Source organism: Alosa pseudoharengus, unplaced genomic scaffold (assembly GCF_046254945.1).
Source record: "Alosa pseudoharengus isolate Yale_2024_CS ecotype anadromous, Long Island Sound unplaced genomic scaffold, YU_APseudo_1.1 YU_APseudo_1.1_scf_9, whole genome shotgun sequence".
Classification (NCBI taxonomy): Eukaryota; Metazoa; Chordata; class Actinopteri; order Clupeiformes; family Clupeidae; genus Alosa; species Alosa pseudoharengus.
Window position 1 is genome coordinate 9,921,494 of NW_027468881.1, and position 5,000 is coordinate 9,926,493.

General features: G+C 35.2%; 3 non-coding genes across 3 annotated transcripts in view; all 3 read right to left on the minus strand.

Moving 5' to 3' along the window:
* The window catches only part of LOC143115876 (5S ribosomal RNA), a 119-nt gene extending 117 nt beyond the window's left edge, over positions 1-2 (minus strand). The window contains exon 1 of the ribosomal RNA XR_012985468.1: positions 1-2. This exon is cut by the window's left edge and continues 117 nt beyond it. This is a non-coding gene — a ribosomal RNA (5S ribosomal RNA).
* A 76-nt stretch (positions 3-78) lies between these two features.
* On the minus strand, positions 79-201 carry LOC143115616 (5S ribosomal RNA). The gene has a single exon (XR_012985233.1). It is a non-coding gene; the product is annotated as a 5S ribosomal RNA (ribosomal RNA).
* A 76-nt stretch (positions 202-277) lies between these two features.
* On the minus strand, positions 278-396 carry LOC143115877 (5S ribosomal RNA). Its single transcript, XR_012985469.1, has one exon. It is a non-coding gene; the product is annotated as a 5S ribosomal RNA (ribosomal RNA).
* Positions 397-5,000: the final 4,604 nt, after the last annotated feature.

The following is a 5,000-nucleotide window of genomic DNA, read 5'->3' on the forward strand; positions in this document are numbered from 1 at the left end:
GCGATTACTCAAACACTCGGACACGTTCATCAACCTCAAAACCGCTCTCCCTTCACAGCGGTGAAGGGAAAAGCAAAACGCTTACAGCACCTGGTATTCCCAGGCGGTCTCCCATCCAAGTACTAACCAGGCCCGACGCTGCTTAGCTTCCGAGATCGATCAGACGAGAGCGGGCGTGCTCAGCGTGGTATGGCCGTAAGCGATTACTCAAACACTCGGACACGTTCATCAACCTCAAAACCGCTCTCCCTTCACGCGGGTGAAGGGAAAAGCAAAACGCTTACAGCACCTGGTATTCCCAGGCGGTCTCCCATCCAAGTACTAACCAGGCCCGACGCTGCTTAGCTTCCGAGATCAGACGAGAGCGGGCGTGCTCAGCGTGGTATGGCCGTAAGCGATTACTCAAACACTCGGACACGTTCATCAACCTCAAAACCGCTCTCCCTTCACGCGGGTGAAGGGAAAAGCAAAACGCTTACAGCACCTGGTATTCCCAGGCGGTCTCCCATCCAAGTACTAACCAGGCCCGACGCTGCTTAGCTTCCGAGATCAGACGAGAGTTTTTTTTTTTTTTTTGTCTCTTTTATTTATTAAACATTTTCAATTTTTACAATACATCTGCAACATGTCCCACTTTTATTCACAATTCATATTTCATTCAAATTTCTGTTGTTTCTACAGCTTGAACAGTCATAAAACACCTCAGTATATAGAAAAACATACATATCTAAAAATACATATTATACTGAAACATAATATCATGAGCGGCATGTAATAAATAATATCATAAATAGTGAACAAACTTGTAGTGACAGAATACAGATAAGGCATAACATTAGTATCATTCAATAAAAAGTTGAGCAAGTTTAGTGAATAAATAAGAATCATATTTAAAAAGAAGTAAACAGGCAAATGGATTAAGAACATTTTGGTAAAACTAGTTTAACGCCTTCCCATGTAATATGGGTAAAAGAGTTGTTTAAGACAAACATTTGGTTAAAAACATCTAGATCGTAATTAAAGATAAAATAGGCATACAGTGTATCTAAAACTTTCTTCAAATTTACCTCAAACAATTTGCATATGTCCAATTTTCTTTTCCTTTTTTTTGCTACCGCCCTCCTAACCCACACTGTATGCCTAGCCACTGATAAAACTATGTTCACTGCCTGGTTCTTTCTTTTCCTTTCTTCATTTGGGATCCCAAATAAAAACATAATTTCCCAGTTATCCAACACCTTTTCTTTTTCTTCACCAAAGTCAATAACTATTTTTTGGATCTTTTCAACAAAACAAGTCAAGTCCTCACAATAAAAAAACATATGTTTTAAACCCTCCCTTTCTTTTCCACACACTTTACATTTTTCATCCTCTGTTAACCCCATTTTGAATAACCTCATTTCATTAAAAATGCAATTGTGTGCTAAAAGAAAGTCAAAGTTTTCTAAAAGCGGACATTTAAAAACTATTCTAATATTTTCCCATATGTTTTTTGTTTCTATCTCTGGGTAGAGGGTTTTCCAATAATTATTTGCTTTTGGAGAAATAAAAGCTTTTTCCCTAAAACATGAATAAAAAGTTCTCAGTGTACCAGACTCCAACGTGTTCTCATTATCTTTAAAACATATTGACAATCTCTCTGCTCTCCCTTTCACTTCACCCTCTATCGTTTTCCACCACCTCTCTGGGATTACACCTTTGATTTTTTCCAGTTCTTTTTTTATTTTTTCCACTTCATAATGTTCGTCATTTCTTTTTAACTCATCTATAAAACCCTGGAATGGTAGAAGCCCTGGTTTTATTTCATAAAAAATATCTCTAATTTTCCTAAAACCCGCTTCGAACCAGCTTTTGAAATAAAAATCTCTGTTTTTACTCATTAGATTAGGGTTTAAAAACAATGGTTGGTTTAAAAAATGCTCTCTCCCTTCAACCTCTATTTTAACACACTCTAAAAAATCCCCCCAGGCCCTTAAAACTTCCCTATAAAAATCTGGGATGCCGACGGTCATATATTCCTTTGTTTTCATAAAAAAAACTGAAGGCCCCATCTTAAAAATATTATCAATAAAAAACATCATTGTTTTGGCCCATTCTTTATCCCTCCCCATAAAATGCTTAACTGCTTTAATTCTGAGGGCCTTCAGTCTAATAAAAGGGTCAAGCAATCCCAGACCACCCTCCTCGACCTTCCCAATCAGTGTGTCATAACTTATTTTAGATGGTTTACCGTCCCAAATAAAATGTAAAACCATACTTTTAAAAACCCTTAAAACTGGAAATGGCAGGCTGACAGAGCCGAGGACGTACCATATTTTTGACAAAAAAAGGGTATTGATTACCAAAATTTTTCCCTTAAGAGTCAGATCCCTTCTCTTCCAAAAAGCCAATTTTCCTTTCATATTCCCGATTATCTCCTCCCACATTTTTCCTGTTGTTAGTCTTTCATTTGTCCCTACTCTGACCCCCAGAATTTTCAAACTATCCCTAACTTCCTGAAAAGGTAACGTCCTCAGAAGCACACTATCCTCTCCAATCCTCATGTACTCCGTCTTGCCCACATTCATTAGAGCGCCCGAACCTTTACAATAAATCTCTAAAACCTCCATTGCTCTAAAAATACTTTCTTCATCTTTTAAAACCAGAGTTGTATCGTCAGCATACTGATATATTTTAACTTCTTTAAGATCTTCATAGTCAACACTTATTCCCCTTATCCCACTGTCAGCACTAATTGCCAAGCCTAAGGGCTCCGCAACTAAACTGTATAAAAGTGCTGACAGTGGGCAACCCTGTCTGATTGATCTTGATAAAAAAACAAAGTCCGTTAAAAAACCATTACATTTCACACAACTCATCGCATCTGAGTAGAGACATCTCAGACATTTGATAAAATCTTCTCCAAAATTAAATTTTTCTAAAACGGCAAATAAAAAGTCATGCTCCACTCTATCAAACGCTTTCTCCAAATCAATACTTACAACGAAGCCACTATGTTTTTTCTTTTCTAAAAACCAAATCTTGTCTCTTATGCTGTTTACATTGTCTGAGATGTCTCTACCCAGTACTGCATATGCTTGATTGGTTTCAATGATTGTGGGCAAGACCCTCTTCAGCCTGTTAGCCATGACTTTTGCTAAAATCTTATAATCACAGTTTAAAAGGCTTATGGGTCTAAAATTCTTAAGATCTTCTTTGTCTCCTTTTCTTTTATAAATTATTTTTATCACACCTTTTTTCATAGAAGGACTTAGACCACCATCTTTCCAGCACTCTTCAAAAACCTGTGTTAAAATAGGCATTAAAACACCTTTAAAACACTTGTAAAATTCACACGGTAAACCATCTAAGCCTGGGCTTCTACCATTCTTCATTTCAGCTATTGCATTTTCTATTTCATTTACAGATATACTTTTGTTACACATTTCTCTATCATCTTCACTCACTTTTCTTTGAACTTTACTTAATAAAAACTCCTTGGCTTCTTTCTCTATTCCTTGTTTTTTGAATAAAGCCTCATAAAAGTTATGAATTTCTTTTAAAATCCTTTCTTTATCTGTTATTCTGTTCCCTTCTTTATCTTTGATTCCTCTAATTTCTTCAGATTTTTGTCTGCTTTTTTCCAGATTAAAGAAAAACTTTGTACATTTTTCTCCCTCTACCATATATTTTGCTCTACTCCTAATCATTGCACCTTTTAGCTTTTCTTCCTCAAATTTATTTAGTTCTTCCTGCAACTCCATTATTTTATTTACATCCTCTCTCTTTTCATCTACTTTTCCCAGTTCTTGTTCTAATTCTTTTTTCAATGAGAATTCTCTTATTCTTTTGTCTCGTCTTGCTTTTTTACAGAATGTTAATGTGTATTTCTTTATCTCATATTTTAAATTATCCCACCATATTCTTAAACATCCTTTGTACATACACATTTCTTCCTTCTTCTTTATGATAAGTTCCTGCACCTCCATTTTATACATGTTATTATTTAAAACCTCTGTATTTAAAATCCAAACTCCATGCCCTCTTTCCACTTTATTAAAATCCAGTCGCAATTCCATAAAATCATGATCGATCACTAAAATAGCATTTCTTATAGAACACTTTTTTCACCTCCCCCTCCCATTCATTTTTCACTAAACACATATCTATTCTACTTTGTTTTATTTTATCCATTACAATTTGCATTCTACTATATTTTCTAACATCTTTGTTTCTTGCTCTCCAGACATCTTGCAGGTTATGTTTTATCATTAGGCTCTCCAACTCTCTTCTCCCTTTATCAGTTCTATAAACCATTTGTTCATTTATGTCCTCCCTTTTCAGCACAGTATTAAAATCACCCATAACAACAACATTTTCCCACCCTTCAATTAAAACATTCAACCTTTTAAAAAACTCTTCTTTTTCCAATTCTTCATTTGGTGCATGTATATTACATATAGTAACTTTTTCATTTTCTTTTTCAATTTGTAAAGTTAAAATCTTCCCCTCATTGTCACTATATATTTCATTCACTGCCCCACATGTTTCTTTTTTAATTAAAACAGCTAAACCTCTGCCTTGCTTTCTGCTAACATTGTAGAACACTTCACCATCCCATCTTTTCCTAAAACCCTCTCCAATATCATTAGTCCAATTTGTTTCTTGTAATAAAATGATTTGATTTTTTTCAGTCACCTTTATTAGTTTCTCTAATTTTGTTGGATTTACACCCCCTCTCATATTAATGGAAATAAAATCCCAGCCCATTAAAAAAATAAATAGAAATAAAAACAATACATAATTAAAACCCATCATTTAAGTATTTTCTTTCTCCTCTCCTCCTAAGTGTGCATGCAATTTCTTTTTTCTCCTCTTTTCCTGGTCCTCTAAAACCCCTTTTATGTTCAACTGCGTCTGCTTTGGTCTTACTCGGGGTTGTTTAAAATATAATAACTTAGATAAAAACCCACCCTCTTCTTCAGCGTCTCTTAATCTTTTCCTATCTTCTTTCTGGTTTA